Here is a 20,234-nt window from a genome sequence, read left to right as displayed (position 1 = left end):
AAAAGGAGTCACAAGTTTTCTAAAATACTTCCTAAGACAGGATTTAGCAACATGTTTTTCTAAAACTGACAGGATTATAGTCACGTTTTAAGAATTCATGGTCGTACCTGTAGGAGAATTCATATATTCTCAAAAGATAATAATTTCTTTGGAGCACTATAGTTTATCTTATAATGATAATACGCTTATCCAAATGTAGATAATATCTATAATCAAACTATTTAACTAGGCAGACACACTTTTAGGAAGACTCACATAAGCTCTGAATGCACAACTCTGCAGTCTTGACTCTGCTGGAAAAAGATAAATGGAAAGTGTTTATTATTTCTCTCAAGCTGGCATATGGCTGTTGGAGTCCATATTTGACATCCTTGCTTACACCCATTTTGCTTCATACTCCAGAATCACCTGTATAATCTTGAACATCTCTCTTGCCGGCAGCACCTGAAAGAATGGGTCTCACATGCCAAAATATTCTTAGACTGCCGCACATCATCATCATCATCTTCTTCTATTTACTTTTTTCCTTTGTTAGCATATTCCCTGATCCTTTCCTCCCATTCTCCTTCCCTTTACCTCCTTCTCCTCCTCCTCCTCCTTTTTCTTCTATATTTTTAAAAGATAAAAGACATTGTTACATATTAGTTATAGATTCACATGCTTTCTGGATCATGCCCTTTTTTCTTTTTTCTTTCTTTCTTTTTTTCTTTCTCTTTCTCTCATTTTTTCTCAACTCTGGGATTTAATCATCACCAAAACAGATAAATAGATGCTTCTCTAACCAGGAATAGAGATTCGGGACAGAACTGAAGAGCCCTGAGAATAGGCAGCTCAAAAATTGCTTTTGAAAGCTTCATCACCGAAAATGTAATCAAACTTAGCTTACCCAAAATTGATTTAAGTTGCAGCCTAAGGGCCAACCTCTGACCAGGGCAGTGTTCGCACTGGCATCGATTCTGCCCACAATTGAATTACTCAGCAATTCTGTGCACTCTGAGTTCTAGCCCCGGAGTGCAAATGGCCAATTTGAGAAGCAACCTGGTTGTGCCTGAAATTTGCAGGAAAATTTTCTCATACATTCCTGGGAAAAAGCAGGCTTACCTTTTAAAAATAGTCTCGGTCATGGATTTGGCTGCCCAAAGAATCTTTTTTTTTTTTTTTTAATGTTGATTTTGATGTTAGAAAACTGCTTCTCTCAGAGAATTTCTTCTGACTGGAAGGATGAGTTGAAATCCTAAGATATGTGTACTAAAATTTAGAGAAAATGAAAATTAATGATGAAAAAATAAGTCAGTATAATATTCTACTATTAGATAAAGGGAAAAGCAATATACACATTGTATTTTATAGTTCTAGATGCAGCAGTTAAAAAAAAAAAGCAAGACATTGGGGAAGGTATGTGCTATGGTGAGTGCTGTGAAGTGTGTAAACCTGATAATTCACAGACCTGTACCCCTGGGGCTAATAATACATTATATGTTAATAAAAAATAAAAAATTATATTAAAACATAAAAAAGCAAAACATGTTTACTGTGATGTAAGAGAAGAACCTTCTATAGGTATCCATAGAATTGTATTCTATGACACCATATCTACCCTTCCTTTCCAAAGTATTTTATAAGATTAGCATAAAAAATTATAAGTACTCTTCTAAGACATAGCAGGCTTTTGTTATGCATTTTTATTTTTCATATTTACCCCCTTGTACTGTAAATTAATTGTATATCATCTATCCTCCTCACAAAGCTCCTTTTATTTTCACATAAACCTTCTTATCTTTATGTATTTATTTTACATATTTATAATTATAACATAGATTGAATTTTATACCTTGCAAAAACTTCCTCATATTTCTATTCAGTCTTACTTAATAAAAATTTTATGGCTTTGCTGTTATATATTCAGTGGTGCATTGGTAGAAATGTAACTGAAACAAAGACTATGTATCACAAAATTTACAAATAATAATAAAATGTGCTATGCACTTTATAGTAAATTCCATACAGCCAATTTCCTCTGAAAGAATCCTTTCATTGATTTTTGCCCAAATCATGTATCTATAGCCAACTATGGCTGCAGTTCAGTCATGATTTGACAAGTGGAGTTGTATCCCAACTATGAGTATTATTCTGATATGAATGCCTGTTGCTATTTTTATTTATGATAATGAGTAAGACAAAAGTAACCTCTTTGCTGAAAGAAATAACATTTTTTAAAAAGATTTTATTTATTTATTTGATACAGAGAGATAGATCACAAGTAGTCAGAGAGGCAGGCAGAGAAATGGGGGGAAGCAGGCTCCCTGCTGAGCAGAGACTCTGACATGGGGCTCCATCCCAGGACCCCAAGATCATGACCTGAGCTAAGGCAGAGGCTTAACCCGTTGAGCCACTCAGGTACCACAAATAACGTTTTTACATCCTGAGAGACAATTCTATTTTTTGTTCTACTTATGTAAGGCCTACATACAATATACTTTTAGGTTTAATTTCCATTGATTTTTATCATTGTTATTTTCTTAAGTGTAACCATCAACAGCAACAACAACAAAAAAATCAACCCTTAATTTGGAGTATTTGCCCATTTCCATGGTGCATATATCCTCATTATACAGACTTCAAGCTACCATGTGATGTCTCTGAATGCAGAGTTGGCAAAATACGTACAGTATCACACCATGATATATTTGCACAATACAGACATAATGTAAAAAACCTGAAGACCATAGATAATAGTAAAAGTATCATAAAATTAGTTTGAAATAATGAGTTTTGGGTAGTTATGGCATGTTTCTAATATAATTTATTTAATTGTAAGCTTATATAACTTAATTTTAAACAAAAGCAATGTTTAGCAAAGTGCTCACATTCCTTCCGGTTCAACAGTTGGCTCTCATGACCTGACACAAGCCAGTTTCAACATGCCTCTAGTTACCTGAGGGAATATAAAGGAAAACGTGGCTTCCCCAAATACAAACTGTAAGATTCTAATAAAATGTGCTATGCACTTTATAGTAAATTCCATACAGCCAATTTCCTCTGAAAGAATTCTTTCATTGATTTTTGTCAAAATCATGTATCTATAGCCAACTATGGCTGCAGTTCATGTTAAATGGAGTTAATCATATTTGTTCATATGGAGGTCAAATGATCTTATATATTAAACAAGACATATGTTTATATATACTTGGTGCATGGTAGGGATTCATCCATTATGTTGTCTTTCCTTTACCTCTTACATAACTCCAGTCCCCCCCCCATTATACCCCTAATTTCCTTTTTTTTTTTTAATTATGTTGTTAGCCACTGTATGGTACATCGTTAGTTTTTAATGTAGTGTTCAATGATTCATTAGTTGCATATAACACCAGTGCTCATCACAGCATGTGCCCTCCTTAATACCCAACACCATGTTACCCCATCTCCCCACTACTCTCCCCTCTGAAACCCTCAGTTTGTTTCCCGGGGTCCATAGTCTCTCATGGTTTGTCTCCCTCTCTGACTTCTCCCCGTTCAGATTTCCTTCCCTTCCCCTATGGTCCTCTGTGCTTTGCTTCTGTTCCACATAGGAATGAAACTATAAGATACTTGTCTTTCTCTGCTTGACTTACTTCACTCAGCATAATCCCCTCTAGTTCCATTCATGTCCATGCAGATGGTGGGTATTCATCATTTCTGATGGCGGAATGATATTCCATTGTATATATGGGCCATATCTTCTTTATCCGTTCATCTGTTGAAGGGCATCTTGGCTCCTTCCAGCAATTGTGGACATTGCTGCTATGAACACTGGGGTATAGGTGGTCCTTCTTTTCACTACATTGTATTTTTGAGGTAAATGCCTAGTAGTGCAATTGCTAGGTTGTAGGGTAGCTCTGTTTTTGATATCCAGAGGAAACTCCCTACTGTTTTCCAGAGTGGCTGTACCAGCTTGCATTCCCAACATTGTAAGAGGGTTCCTGTTTCTCCACATCCTTGCCAGCAGTTGTTGTTTCCTGATATGTTAATTTTTGTCTAACTTTACTGTGAGATAGGGATAATTTGATAGAGTGTCTCCAAATCAGTATAAGACCCCCAGATAAAAAGTTGTGACTTTTTTCTTTCTTTGTGATAAGCTCATGCATACCAAAGTGCCCACATCTCCATTTCTTGTTTACATTTGCTGCAGCACAAAATTTTCCCTCTTACAACTGACTTTATTACTATGCCTCATTCCTGCTTTACACTAGTTCTTAAGCAACATTTTAAACCAAAGTTGTAAAGCCTCAGGGTATGCTTATCATGTAATGTTTTAATCCTATGAAGCCAAAGAGAAAAATACATTACCTGGTCATAAAAAATTTTCAATGTGTCATATTAACATCACAACAGATTCCAGATTCAGTACTGTCTCTCCTAGAACCTGGCCGGAGTCAGGGGAAGAGGAATACTTATTTTGAGATGCTTTGAAGTAGCTGGAATCTGTTTCCTCTTACCCCCCCTACAAAATACCTTAAAGTGTTTTGTTTCCTTATTCTTCTACCTGCTTAAAGCAAGAAAATTATAATTGGTAGGCGGCATACTGTGGGTCATGAAATTAACCAGTAATATGTTATAATTTTAAAACTTCAATCTCTTTTTGCGTATTCAATTTATTGACTATCTAAATGCCTAGTCCCATGCTATGTTGGGAATACAAAGGTGAGCTGATAAGACTTTATTCTTAACCTCTTAAAGACTGCTCTTTTTGATGGGAAGGCTGGAGACAGAAGCAGTTACCACAAAAAATGGTAAGTTCTTAGAGATGAGAGACAGAATTACAAATATGAATGAATGAAAGAAATTTCTTATGGCTGGAGCACAGAAAACAATGAAGGGAAACGCAAACAGATACAAGGAAGGAAAGAAAGGCAGGTACCAGCTTGTGAATAGCCTCGTAAGCATCTGCTACCATCTTTTAATGTGTTTACAAATGTCATCAGCCAAAAACATTTTTCATATACCATGATAGCTTTGAAAATGTGGCAGAAACACCAGATACTTACTACGGAAATATTATGATACTTTGGTTCTAAAGACTGTTCACCATACATGTGAAACAACCCCAGTTACTAAGTTAAAGACTACTTTAGGCCTGAGCCTTAAGTTCTTTGTCATGTTTGGCAGTCCTCAGACACATATACTTATTAATCACTTCCCCATATATTTCTAGAAAAGCTTATATACTTGTGCCAACTTTCATTTAAATGAGTAGTTACTTCCTTCTCTTGACCTATTATTCTGATCAAGTAGTAAAATAATTAGTACTGAACTATTTAGTGAAATGTTTAACTTTTTTCTAATCTATTCTTCCCCAGGTTTTTTCTAGGACATTGTTAATCTATTCACTAATACATACTATAATTGTTTGGCCTAATCTTTTTTTCCTTCAAATTACATAGTATGTTGCGAGAAGCTCTCTAAAAAAAATTTTGGAACAAAATCTTTCATCTCTGACTACTGTAATAAAGTTAAATACTCTTGCCCCTGAATGAACCCCTGAGGAACTTTTCTATAGAGACTTACAACACATTATCCCCTGATTAGAAGATCACCTGATTAGTAAGGTCACAATAACAGTTGATAGTAAACATTAAACATTATTTCCATGTCCTGGAAAATAGCCCATAAAGATAGTTTTACCAATTTAGTTACAGCCTATTATATGCGGTGAAATATCCAGCATAGTATCTACTTTCTCCAGTCCCAGACCAAGGAAGCATTAAGCTCTCTAGAAAAATCAACTTTGTTTTTCTATGTGTTTTGTTTTGTTTTGCTTTAGTTTTTAATAACCAATATCTCCAGTCCCATCTTTCAGTTGGGTGAGAGAGCTGAGATGGCTTAGCACAAATCCAGCCCCTCTCCCCCCAAGTCAACATAAATGCCGGTATCCACCACACTCTACTAATGGCTGGAGGGTAAAGATGAGAGGAAAGGGAAGTATGAGGAGATAAGTATAGCAGCTTCTGTTATAGCTGGTATGAGATCAGACTTAGTATCTAGGTTCAGTTAGAGAATGAGGAAAGGCAAAATGTAATGCAGTGCTCTATCTAGATAAGATAATTATGGCTTCGGGAGTTCAGAAACAAGGAGTATCAAGGTACTGGAAAAAAATAACTCCAAGCCAATATTCTGCTGATGGGGATTCAGAATCATTATCTTCAAATAAAAAGACAACATTATTATCCTTTGTGATTTACAGTTGTCGAATTCAATGTGAGATAGGCCTAACTTGTAACAGTTCTGTTGCTGTAGTTATTGTCGTGGTTTATGGAAGAAAGTGCTGCAAAGTGACATGCTTACACAGAGGACAATTTCAGACTGGAAATGGTGCCAATAGATGGGAAGCAGAAGAAAGCTGGACTCTACTGTAGTGATTGGAAATGATTCTTTCAAGTATGCATGTGAGTGTGTGTGTGACTCTGTGTGTAAAGCTAAATTAAAAATCACCTAACATTGAAGTTAGTTCTTCAGGATTGTCATTATGTGTACCATTTATAACCTATCCATTCTAAAAGACTGTCAGATATGTAGTCATTTAAGTACTTGTTTCTACTTGTCATTTCATAGGAGTGTGGTTGTCCCAACATCGTTGATAGCTTATTGGTGGTGGCCGCCATGTTGTAGACTTCTTCGTAGGTGAACCTTTAAAGCTATAAAATTCTAACATTTGTTATGTAATCTGACCTTTGAAAATGTCTAAAACAAAGGTCTAGAAACAAAAGGAAATTATTTTATCTATATTCTACTTTACCATTAAAATTCTGTTGAACCAAAGTGCTGAGAGGCCTTCTAACAGAAGGGCTGTATTCCAAAAATAATTTATCAATGCTTATTCATTAATATTCAACTCCTGTGAGACTTGACCACAAAATTTTGAAATGTGTAAATACTTTCTAGGTGAGTTTTCTAAAGCATCTGTGTTAGGATTAGGAACAGTTGCAAGTGACAAAACCCCAAAGAGACTTAAACAAAATATTTTATTTCTCTCTCACATGAAAGTCTACAATAGATAGTCCAGGGCTAAAATGGCATTGTGATATTAAGGACATGGCCTCTTTGTATGATTTTTTTTCCACTCTGTACCATCCATTCCCTAGTTACATTATGGCCCCAAGTATCCCATCTAGTTCAGAGCTTAATACTGGTACTTGAGGCTGTAGGAAGAAGAACAGAGAGGTGGAGATCTTACTTCTTTCTTTTATAAATACTTCTCCAATCTTTTTTTCATGTAAAACTGTGTTTTAATTGTTTTAAATTAAAACCTGTATATTTAAGGTGCATGATGATGACATGATAACATGATGATTTGATCTTTGTGTATGTGTATATACATATTTTACTCTCTCTCTATATATAAATATATATATATATATAAAATTAAATAATTACTACAGTCAAGGTAATTACCATATCTTATTACCATGTAGTTACCACTTTTGTGTGTGTGATGAGAGCCCCCGATATCTACTCTACTCTCATAGCAAATTTCCAGTATTTAACATATTATTATTATTATTATTTAAAGATTTTATTTTTTTTATTTGACAGAGAGATCACAAGCAGGCAGAGAGGCAGGCAGTGGTGGGGGAAGCAGGCTCCCCACTGAGCAGAGAGCCCGATGCAGGGCTCAATCCCAGGACCCTGAGATCATGACCTGAGCCGAAGGCAGAGGCTTAACCCACTGAGCCACTCAGGCACCCATATTTAACATATTATTATTAAGGTCAGTCATCATGCTATATATTAGACCTCTAGACATTCTTCCTACATAATTGTAACTTTCTATTCTTTGATCAACAACTCCCCCCCGTATCCCCCACCTCCCTGCCCCTGGTAACTACTGCTCTACTCTTTGCTTCTATATATTTGACTTTTTAAAATTCCACATGTGAGATCATACCTCCCCTCCCCCCACCGTCTGGCTTTTTTCACTTAGTATAATATTCTTTGTTAGTGACAACTGAATTCTCTGCCCAAACTGTACTTTTCTTGTGATAGGAAAAGGATACAATGGATATTGAGGGGCAACTAGTAAGTAGTCTTTACTACAGTTTGTTTATGACTCAAACATCCAAGCATGCCCTCCTTCTTCCACCATTCCTATCAAAGGTAGAAGATCATCGTGCTCTATCAGATCTGGGCCTGGTATGCAGGATCTCTAGATGATGCAGTCTTCCTGTGAGCCTGAATGTGACGCATCACATTAATTCATGTTAGTCAGCTAAACTTGGGATTCAAACAAACATTTTCCGCCACATATAGGCTGAATATACTATGGTAAACTACCATCCAAAACACTGTAATAGCACTTCCATTATAAAAAGGAGAAAAAGGGAAACCCACAGCAGCCACTTATCCACAGCAATGATCAGCTCCTACCAGTCTGAAGAATCAAGATTCCCTTATATGTTCCTTAGGTAGAACACTAGGCACCTACTCATTCTGTACTCTGGAAAGAACCCCAAGTCCATTGTCCTCTGTGACCCTTGTCCTTTTCCTCTTGGAAACACTTGGACACTAGACTCCTTGCCTCTATCTGAGGAAAGCAGTGGGGACTGAACAGCCTGTGTGGCCCACCTTGTACTGAGGAAGATTGAGGACACCGAATTCTCCTAAGAGTTAACAACTACACTAGTAGACCAGGTGGGTGGTTTACTTTGACAAAATGATTTTCTTAAAAACTTAGTTGGCTTCCAGTCTAGTTAATTTAGTTTGTTAGGAATCTTAGCAAAATTTTGGGTAGAACAAATTTTGAATACGGGTGGCTTCAGTCTTTTCCTACTGTCCTCTTTGTTCTCTCTCAGTCAGACACAGCTTGGTAGGCCTGGTAATAAGGACAATACTCTTAGTTTTGTCTGTGCCCTAAAGCTCATAGCCTTTACATGACCACCTTGTTTCATGTTGAGGTTGATGCTGTGTGTAGCTACTTTTTTCGTGCTTTCATTGGAGACAGAAGCAATTAGCTTTTTCAGTGCTGCAAGATGTAAGTTACTAGATTCTCCATCAGTTTAGATTGTAGGGTGTAGGCAGCTTCTCCTTTAGTATTCCTTCCCATCTCTGTAGACCAGCTAGCACTAAATTGAATTCATGACTCCGAAAGTGACAAATGCAGGTAACACACATTAACCCCTTGAATTCTCCTATTGTTCTTTCTTCTTTGAAAATCATATTTGCTGATTCAGTGTCAGAAGAATTTCATATTAAATATTGAACAAATAGTTGTTTTTCTGAAGATGCTAGAATACCAAGTGAGTAGGGACCTGAAATTTATCAAGATGTATCAAGATTACACTCAACCAGAGATAATGAAAGCAATTTGTATATCTTGGGTTCAATGAAAAATTAATTATCTTCACATGCACATCCTTTAATGTGGAATTAGAGTGGGTACTAAAATAACTTGTTATTTTCTAAGAGATTTTCAAGTTCCTATGGCTAAAATAGAGCATGCATTTATTGATATCACCAAAATTCAAAGAAATGTGCTGATTCTTAGAGGGGGAGAACAATAAGAAAGAATTCTTCTGACATGGACCTTGCCCTCAAGGAACTAGCCACCTATAAACTCTCATCAGCTCCTTCGTCCCTTTCCCTGCTCCCCTTACTTTATACATGAAGAAATCATCCCAGAGAGGAGAAGTAATAAAGAGCATTTACTCTTTATTCTTTGCCAAGGCCTTACATTGTTAGTGTTCCCAACAAAACATGTAGTAGTGTGAAATACCCATGAAGGAATGTCTCCCAATAGCCTTTAGAGATAGAGAGATAAAAATTGTGGATGTGTCCCCTAAAGCAGCCCTTCTCAAATTATATTATACACCGAAATATACTACTGAGAACCTTGGCAAAATGCAGACTGATTCAGTGATCTGGCTCAGAGGCTAAACTTCTGAATTCTTCAAATAACCAGGGATACTAATGGTATGAGACCAAGGATCACTCTTCATTAATAGCAAGGCTCTAGGGGAGGTCTGGTTGGGTCTGAGATGGCTTAAAGGTCACCATATACTAGATTCTGGACATCTACCTCAAAGGCACAGTCTTTCTAGTCCACTGCCTAAGACTTAACAACCGTGAGAGACTGACATTGACTCAAAACTATATGAGACTACAGCATATATTCTGAGTAGACCCTCGAATAATTATTTATTAACGTATCATAAGAAATTGATTTGGATTATAATGTTTATATTGGCATGATCAGCTCATTCTGTTCCGAAAGTGAAGCAACAGGAAAAGCCACATCATATCAGAAGTCATTTTATTTATTCTTCCTAAGAAATCACTGAGGACAGAAAATACTTGAAGTCTGTAGGATCAGCCATTCTTTCCCTGTAGCCAGACCTGCATCAGACACCAAATCACAATCAGCAGATTGCTTCATGATCATGGGATCTGACAAGGGGAGAAAAATAAATCAAACAGTAAATGGCATTAGTGTAAAATCAACATCCCTTCATTCATCTCACCAAAAAATGGCAATTTTAGCACTAAGGAAAATATGCCTAAAGTTCAGTGATTCTGGCTCCTTTTTCTCTGAGTAGTACATACACCACATCCATCTCTAAACTACCCCCTCCAATCCTGATTTGCCCCTGACTTTGCTGTGCCTGCAGCTGACCAAATCCTGGATTTCTACTTCTGTCCCCTTAGGAGTAACATATTCTTTGTTTAGATGTGTTAATATATTCAATCAGGTTTCTGTCAAGTTCTCTTTGCCATATAATTTCTTTTGTCTTAAAAGGTAATTTTGCATATATCTGTTCTGATCTGTTGCTTTCATAATTTAACTCTCAGAGGCAAGCTGATTTCCTTCATTTTCAGTTCTGCAAGTGAGATTGGGGCATAGCCCATCCAAAAGGCAATTCATTCAAAGTCCGGCCAATTATCTCATTGCTTATTTCTTCAACTGATTATTTGATATCCTGTAAAAATAAGAAAAATATTCCCAAATAAAAATTCTTAAATGAACTTTTCCCTTTCGTTGAAATAATTTTAGGAAAGTTCCCATTGAAGATCCCATGTATGAATTATCCTACTAATGTTAAACCACATTAAATATTATTCAGTATTCCTATTAATTTCTATGAGTAATGCAGTCAGAGCCTATATATACTTAACAAATATATCTAAAACCTAATATTATGAAAAGGCTTCAATCTTATAGATATATCTACATAAAATTTATAGCCATACTGACTCCACACACAAATAAACCATGTTCTGTGGAAACGTATTGCTTTATTAGCCAATTATTTGAAAACTGAAATATATTTTCCCTATAGAAACAATATTTCTTCATGCATTCATTCTTCTTTTCATTGCTGAATATCGACTCAGTGCAATGTTCAGCAACATCAGTTGCTGGAATACAATGGTAATAAGCAGACATAACCCCAGTCTTCCAGAAAAGTATAATATGTGGTAGATATCAGCATGTTATCAGACAAATATACTATACAAGGGTAAATCATGACTTTCTGAAGAAACTGATATTGAGTCTGAGACTTAAAGAATGAGTGGATGTTAGCCAGGCTAAAAGGAGAAGTTAGAAGATTTCAGATGAAAGAGTATATATGAATTCCCAAGGCAAAAAAAAACAAATTCCCAAATTTGTTTCTCTGACAAAATTCTGGTTAACCCATAATATACTGAAAGAGGAATTACTGATTGCTTGAGATAAAGGAAAGAGAAAAGATCTAGTTGCTGAATCTTAGGTCTAAAGGGTATAAGAGTCTTAAAAAGTTCATATTATCTAACCCATAGTATTTTGTGGGGAAAAGTGAGGCCCAGTAACTAGCCTAGCATATTTACCTGAAAGTTAGTGGTAGAGCCCACATCACCTAATTCTCCCTACAGTCACTGCCTCAGGGATAGAATTAAGTATACATGCCCAATATGTTAGGCATAATTTGTACAATTGTGTTCAGAGTTCTAATTTAAAATAACATGAATTCCTAATATTATGCACTAGACTCAGAGACTTTAATTAGCACATTCTTGTATGAGAAGACCTAAGTTTATAGGCTTATGTTTATTAGTTAGGGATTAAGTTTCATAACACTTAAAGATGTCTGATAAACAGTCTTCAACAAATTAATTGTTTTGCTTTCCTTGTATAACTAAAAGTCTAGAGATAGGTAAATTGGTCCACAATGTTGGCACCACATTGCTAATGGGAACCAAATAGTCTGTCCTTTCAATTTCCCTTTGCAGGTTCTTGTCTCTTTTGCATAGGAGGGCAGATAGCACTCAAACATTACAACCACATTCCAAGCAAGAAGAAGGGAGAGGTATAGGATGGCTAAATTGGCTATCTTTTGAGGAATTTCCCAGAAACTTCACCCAGTGACTTCTACCTTTACCACATTGCCTGAAATGTGTATCATAACCACAGACGCAAGGAAGGCTAGAACATATAGGTGTGTTTTAGTTGGGTCCACTGATGCCCCAACATTATCGGCTGTTCACATCTAAATCAGAAATCTGTCTGGGGACTCAGAAGAGGTTGCTTCTTCCAGTTTAGCCATTTCCTTGATCTGTGACTTTGAACAAGTCACATCATGTCTGTGAAATTCATTTTCCTGACTCATGAAATGGAGTGGGGATTGAATAAATATACTTAGTTTAGCAAATTCCAAGAAACTAGGTTCCTTTGATTTTTTATTTTATAGCTTTATATTCATATATATAATATATGAATATATAAATATATAATATATTAAAATATAAATATAAATATATATTTATTTTTATATATTATATATTTATATTTATATTTATAAATCAATCTCTCTCTCTCTCTCTCTCTCCCAGAGATTGGTCAGGAAGAAAGGAAGAGTAAAAAGGAAGTTCAGGTCCCTAAGTGGGTATTTTACACTCTTCTCTGTACCTCTTGCACCTTTACTCAGGAGAGACAGAGGTAAAGGGCAGAAACACAGAGGTGGATAAAAGCAGATCAGTTTGGCAAGCTTGCTGGTTTACACAATACATCTCACAGCTTTGGGATGTCATTGGCTGATGAACAGATAGCCACAGAGCCCTCAGCCAAATCTTTTCACCTTTCAAATTGCTATCAGGAAGATGTGGAGTATGAATATCCCAGAGTCCGAGCTCTTTCTCTTCCTGCAGCAGTTCTTTCTGTTCCTGTAATCATGATCAGTTTGGGTCTCACTTTAATACAGACAGTTGTTTGTTTCTAGACAGAACACTCTTTACAGTCCTCTTGGGTAGCATGCAAAGGCAAACTCATATTTTATTTCTTATACATCAGTCTAGTTCAGCAGACTTCCTAATTTCAGTCACAAACGATTTCTATTCTTAACACAGCATAATCCATACCCATATTAAACAAACCCATAATATTCCTAAACCCGAAGCAGTGTTACCATGCGACTTCATATGTGAGGGGGGAGGCCTCCAGCAAATGAGAATTCTCCACAAAACTCTTATCTGCTGTAAGAGTTCAGCCTCAGGAGCTTTCCTTCAGCCTTAGGCTCCTCCAGGGGCACTTTCTTTGCCAGTCACCTCAGGAACTGAAAATTGCTTTTAAGATGATATTAGCAAACCAATCTAAATGGCCATTCTTTTTCAAGTGTTCATTGATTACTCCTCTAGAGGTCCCTTTGGGGATGTAACAAACCAAAAGCCTAGGTGCCATGTCTATCCATTTATTAGTGTCTAGCACAATGATATGTGCAGTCAGACATTTATTAAGTAGTGTTGTTTCCATAGCGATGACTCCAACCTCGAGGAGGTTAATACACTTAGACATTTGCAAAAATAAAGTTGAACACAGAGAGATGTATTTAAATGAACATATACTCGTAAGTTTGATATTTAAAGCCTGTAGACCTCAAATGTACATGTCTAGAACCAGTGTTGGAAATCAATGTTTAAGCAAGAGTTTGAAACAGTGGTATAAAATACTTGTCAATTAGCAGCAACAGATGCTTTGCTTTTCTCAATAGCGAGAGAGGAGTTAATGTGCAGGTTACTGTTATTGGTTGTATTATCTCCTGTTCAGAATACTGGGGAAAAAAAAGTATGGATTATGAGCTTATGCTCACCTCAAACAAAAAAACCATTTGAAACAGCAATGATAATGAAATGGTCTTGGTCCAAACAGAGCCTTGCTTTTCAGTTGTTTACTTGTCCTTTTCCCTAGGAACAATTAGAATTTCCCAGAACATCAACATCCTGCTTTCTGCCTTTGTTTAGACTTGCTGTATGTCGCAAGACTAATGGGCATTTTCAGTAGTTGTGATTAAGAATAAGGAATGGAGATCAGAGAGGTCACAAATGCTTAGATGGTTTGTTAGCATTTTAAACTCTAATGAACAACTTGCTACAGAGCTAAATAAAGCTTATTTTAAACCCAGAAATCATCAGCATTCTAATATAGGAGACAAGGGCTGAGGCCCAGAGTTATTGTTGAGAAATCCAACCTTCAATGTATGGTCTAAGCATGGCATGAATTTACAGTCCAGAAAATTGTCTGTCACCCCTGCCCCAATCCAGGCTCATACTGGAGGTTATATGAATATTATAGCTGGGTTGTAGGCAAGTCATATTAGTTTGTGCCAGTTTCACACCCTTGACTTTTGACAAATACATGCTCCAAAAAGTATACTTTGAAGATATCAGCTTTATGTATAATCATCTCACATTTCAGATTTTAAAAATCTTTTTTTGTTGTTTTGTTTTGTTGTTGTTGTTGCTATTAGTTTTATATGCTTCAGCCAATTATTTTGCTTGACCTGGATCTTGGCAAAATCAATTTGGTCAATCATACAGAAAACTACTATTTATTTTTAAAAATGGTAAATTCATAATGCTGACTCAGACTATGATTAACAATAGATATATTTGTGCTTCAGGGAATTATGAGAGTAATATTGTATTGATTAAATAATGTAATGGCATCTTTCCTAACTATGCTTTGTAAGGCAACTAAACCCATGGTGACTCCTCTGTCTTGACTTTCAGAAAACTTTAGATAAGTCTGTCCCAAAATATATTCATGACTAAGAAGGAAGTAATAATAAAATGCTATTCTTGGCTAAAATGTGTCCCAATTTCTAATATGAATGTTCACATATATATGAGCTCTTCACTCATTAATGTATTTGTTTGTTTAATTCAAGGCTCAAAATGAAAACTCCTTTCACTTCTTGACCGACGATCAGTTTAATTTGGCCATTAGCTGACATACTTAGAATCACAGATAGACATCACTAAAACTGGCTTTTTCCATGAATGTAGAGAAAATATGCAGAAGCCAGACAAGCACAACAAAACAGCATCACACAATTACAAAAGCTCTGAACTTAGCTATCAGCTACAAACTAAATGCTTTATTAACTCTCTAGCCCTTCAATTTCATTTAAACTTATAAACATTTTAGCCAGTTTTCCTCTGGGGACTATGGTGATTTGTTCTATAAAATTTAATCGTCATGCCTTCATGTGTTAAAGAGAAAGGTGACTAGAGTCATACAGTAATATTTCAGAACACTTTCCTTTAAAAAGTGATAATAATAATAATAATAATAATAAAGCACCCAGTATAAACAAGTTTTATAAGTACCATTAAGGAAAAGTTTTACTGTGCAGCATAAAATAATTTGACCACTAGAAGTATGCATTTACAAGTAAGGAAAGTATTTATAATACAAAGATTTCATATGGTATCTTTTAGCTGAAAGATACATTTAACTACTGGGTAGTGGTAATATGTCACCCTCCAGTTTATAAGTGTAGGTGATTCTATTACTTGTAAAGTCATACAGATACAGTATATTACTCAAGTTAATGTACCAGAGCTAGTGGGGGAAAAGATATATTCAAGACCTCCAAAGTTCTGTGAGAGTGTCTGTGGTATCGGGGTACAAATGTAACTGTGTACCACTTGTCAAAGAAAATACCATGTATGAAAAAACCCAAGCCTATAAGATCAAACTAGAAACAGTTTCTTGTTTTAAAAATGACTAAGCTGTTCTCTCCCTTTAAAACATGGGCTTCCCTTAGAAAACTCCTATGTGTATCAATAGATTATGAGAATCAACAGATAACATTGTCTAAATTACACTAAGTATTTAAAATGCTTTATCTGGTCCTCAAAATTGTTTTTGCATAGGAAGTTTTGTGGGTTTTTTCTGATTTTGTAGGAGACCGAAACACCAAGAGATTAAGTCAGTAAGCCAAAGTCACAGAAATAGTGGGAGTTTTACTCTGTTTTACAAAGTTCAGTAGTATCTGTTACAGTATGACCAGAACCACCAGAGAAGAAATAGTGTTTAAGCAAGAATGGAGAAGGTGTGAACCACGTGCATGTTTGAACTGTTCCAAGGGTCACCTGAAACATGACTCAAGTCACCAGTTTATAGCACAGCTGGGAAGAGAAATCCTCAATGACCTCATATCTAATGGTGCTTCCCATCTCCTTTTGTCAAGGAGACACACTGCAGGTTTCTCTCAAAGTAACCCAAATAAAATCCAAGCATCAGATATTTATTATCTCAACTCTGTGCTTAGTGAGGGCAAGAGCCATGTGTAACCACAATAAAACTGGGTTATCTTACAATATATCTTATAAATAAGTAAATGTGACTTCAAAAACCTTAAAACAATAATTTAGATCATTGCTGAAAATTTTTTTAAGGATTCAGAAGAGTCATCAAATTATTCCAACAGCAATAAAGATCAATCTCTTTATTTCTCTCCAAAATGAACTAAACCTTGTGTTAAGTGCTCAAATATAGGTTGTTTTGTTTTGTTTTGTTTTCTCTTGTTTTGTTGTCTCTCTTCCAAGCTTAAAACCATGCTGGCTTGCATTCTTTCCCCCTTCTTTTCTTGCTCTCAACCCTTCCTTCCACCACCAGGTTATTAATGTTATTAATTTTTCTTTCTTAGTGACTTTCTTATGAGAAATGATTTATTAATCTAAAATTTTAAAATGCATACATTGCTTTTAACAACAGATAACAAAGGATTCTTACCCTGAAGAAATATATATATACATATACTTACATATACTCACATATATATACATATACACATATGAGATACATATAATTCTTATAATTTTATTTTACATACTACATATACAGACACATATATAGATAAGTACACAGATAAATAGATTCTTACCCTTTTATTTTAGGGTGTTTATTCACATCCCCGCTTATATGTTCTTTTATTTACCAGTGGAAAACCAATTCCCAGCACTGGACTCATCACATAGTAACTTCAGTAAGTATTTAACTGACTGATAATGAACAAATTACTTGTTCTCTGAATTTGCTCCTCTGGAATATCCAGATGACCTGAGTTCCTTGGGGGACTCAGCCCAGCCCTGTTTCTGTTCTCCCAGGTTTTCTCCCTGGGGTCTCTAGACAGTATCTCAGGGGTAAAAGTATAGAATCAGTGGTGCAAGGACTAAACATTTAGCAGGAATGATTCCTCACTACAGCTCATCATACTCTAAAGTCTTAGGGCTCTTGGGTGTAGAATGCATATTCCCTGTCAAGGAAGCTTGAAGCAATCTCTAATCTGCTCACTTCATAAACAAATGAATAAAGCGACTTCCCTAAAACAACCAAGGAAATTTGTAATCTAACTGACAATAAGCAACAGTGCCTTCTCTCCTGATACACAGTGTTGATTGAATGAGTAGGATGCAAATGCTATCATTTTATGAATATTTGAACTTATACATTGCATATGCTGATATGCTTTATTGTGAGCTGAACAATGACAGAAATCAATTACAATATGAAATCCAGAATGAATAACAAAAAAACTGTGAATTCTTACATGTCTCCATTATGTGGAAATCAGGCCATAGAAGAGCAATTGCACAGTTTACCTGAATTTTATTCTAAGTATCAAGAAAGCAGAAAACTAGCTGCATATAAACAAACATTACTAGAAAATGTAAGTAACTGTTCAAAAAAGCACAGACGATTAGACTAAAGTATAGTAATAGCAAACACTTATCAATTCCTATATCATTTCTGCTTTTTGCTGGAAATATTATTTTTAGAACAATCTTCCCTCAAGTCATTTTTCCAATACTCAGCTTCGACATTCATAGCAGGCTCTATATAGAAAATTCACTTTTGAAACTGCACTGAACTCTGTAATACTTAATAAATTTTATCTCAAGTACATAGTTTTGGAATATGATGGAAATGGGAATGAGAGCAGGAAAATCACAATGAAAGAGCAAAGAGAATAATGTTGTGTGGGTCTGCATTTCTCTAAATAAAATTGAGACATCTCCTTCTTATCTCCATTAGTCTCAAATTGTCCTTAAGGAATCAAAAAGCTTCACTGAGACTCCTAATGCTTAATTCTTTGATTCAATACATTACTGTATTCTCTATTTCTGTTAGTGACAATTAAGATTTTAAAAGAGAGTAGACTGATTACCTTACATTTAAAATTTGAGCTGTGATTAAAAAGAGGGGGGGGAGGCTAAACCACAGATTTAGGATATTAACAGGGCACATCAAAAAACATTTCCTCATCTTAAGAGGGTCACATTTCTTCATTCCACCTCCCATAGACTCAAGTGGAGGAGACTGGGGACATGGCTTCTTATGATCTCATACGATGGCCTATCAGTATGATGATGTAGTATTTACATGGCAATGAAAGGAGTCAAGGAGGGACATAAACATCTTTTGTTCCATCTAACATTAGTCGTGTTGTGCAAGTCTTGGGAAAAGCAATGTGGAGAGTCCTCCTCCAGATAGAACTGGTGACCGACTGGCTTATCCCTAGATGAAAGTTATTCTGGAGTCAGTCCTCTCTGTTGGCAAGAAGAAAGCTCAAGTTTGCCTCCTGGTCCCTCCATAATTGCCCTTTACTTTTATCTCTCCAGAGTCCACCCCCTTAACTGTTCCTAACCCACTTCCTCTCCATCCCGCACGACAATTCTTTGACAACTCCCTCTGGATCAAGGTCCAGTTAACAAAGCCCTAAAATGTATCATTCTTCTTTGTTTCTTCTCAATAAGAGCCGATCCTTCCCTATTCTGGCCTCTACCCACACCCATTTTATCCTTCTACACAAAAACTTTATTCACTTATCTTTCGCAGAAGACCTTACTGGCCAATTAAACCTGACTTTAGAGAGTGGAGAAGAGGGGACGCATTGCATCCTGTGCTATAAGAGAGACACCCTCAATTTTTTTTGGATTTTTGAATTACAACAAAGTAATTGAAACCAAATATTTGTTTCTTAATTCAAGTAAGTAAAATTCTTGTATTCTACTAGAGTGTATTTTAGGTTTAACTTCATAGGACTTTTTCATGGCCAACTCCTTCTATCTTGTTATTATTAGAACAGAGGTCTGCAAACTATTGCCCCTGAACCAAATCCAGTCATTTACCCATGTTTGCATGACCTATGAACTAAGAGTGGCTTCTACCTTTATAAATGGTCGAAGAAGTCAATAGAATAATATTGCATTGACATATGAAAATCATGAATTCAAATTTCATGGCCCATAAAGTTGTGTTGGCATATAGCCTTGCACATTTGCTTATGTATTATGTATTTAGCTGCTCACAACCAGAATGGGGAAGTTGGTAAGGAGATTGTTTGGCCTACCTAACCAAAAATATTTAATTTCTGGCCTTTTAGAGACAAAGTTTGTTGACTCCTGTTTAAGAGCATGAATGCAGTTAGACCAGAGACTTGGGTTCAAATCCAGCTCTGTTACTTATCAGCATGTTACTTCATCTGGAGGATGTAATACCCATCTGACAGAGAATATTGTCTTTAGGAATAAATGAAAAGATGCACAAAGACTGCCACAGCAATTGTCTGATAGAGTATAATGTTAAATACATGCTTTAAAAAAAAATTGGCTAACAATTTTATTACCACTTGATGCCTTCGCTGTGTCTTAGTTTCCTTGCCTATAAAGTACAGAAAATACTATAAATTGTTTTACCTTGTGGATGCATTTTTCTAAAGAGAAAATCAAGATATTAGAAATTCAGATACTTAGAAAAGTTAAGGTATTATTAGTAATCCATTCACTTAAATATCTATACTCATTTCCTAGGGCTGTCATAACAAATTACCACAAACTGGGTGGCTTAAAACAACAGAAATTTATTCCTTCACAGTTCTGGTGGTCCAAAATCATGGTATTGGCATGACTGGTTCCTTCCAGAGTCTCCAAGAATCTATTCTATG

At 35.8% G+C, this 20,234-nt stretch overlaps 1 protein-coding gene and 1 long non-coding RNA gene across 2 annotated transcripts in view; one reads left to right on the top strand and one right to left on the bottom strand.

Annotated features, from left to right (window-relative positions):
• The window catches only part of NEGR1 (neuronal growth regulator 1), an 859,960-nt gene that overhangs the window by 694,384 nt on the left and 145,342 nt on the right, over positions 1 to 20,234 (top strand). The window lies entirely within an intron of this gene.
• LOC131809143 (uncharacterized) lies at positions 269 to 8,409 on the bottom strand. Its single transcript, XR_009345068.1, has 3 exons — positions 8,365 to 8,409; positions 1,102 to 1,248; positions 269 to 444 (listed from the first exon to the last, which is right to left on the bottom strand). It is a non-coding gene; the product is annotated as an uncharacterized LOC131809143 (long non-coding RNA).

The sequence above is a fragment of the Mustela lutreola genome, chromosome 10 (genome assembly GCF_030435805.1).
Source record: "Mustela lutreola isolate mMusLut2 chromosome 10, mMusLut2.pri, whole genome shotgun sequence".
Lineage (NCBI taxonomy): Eukaryota > Metazoa > Chordata > Mammalia > Carnivora > Mustelidae > Mustela > Mustela lutreola.
This window is presented reverse-complemented; position numbering and strand designations above follow the sequence as displayed.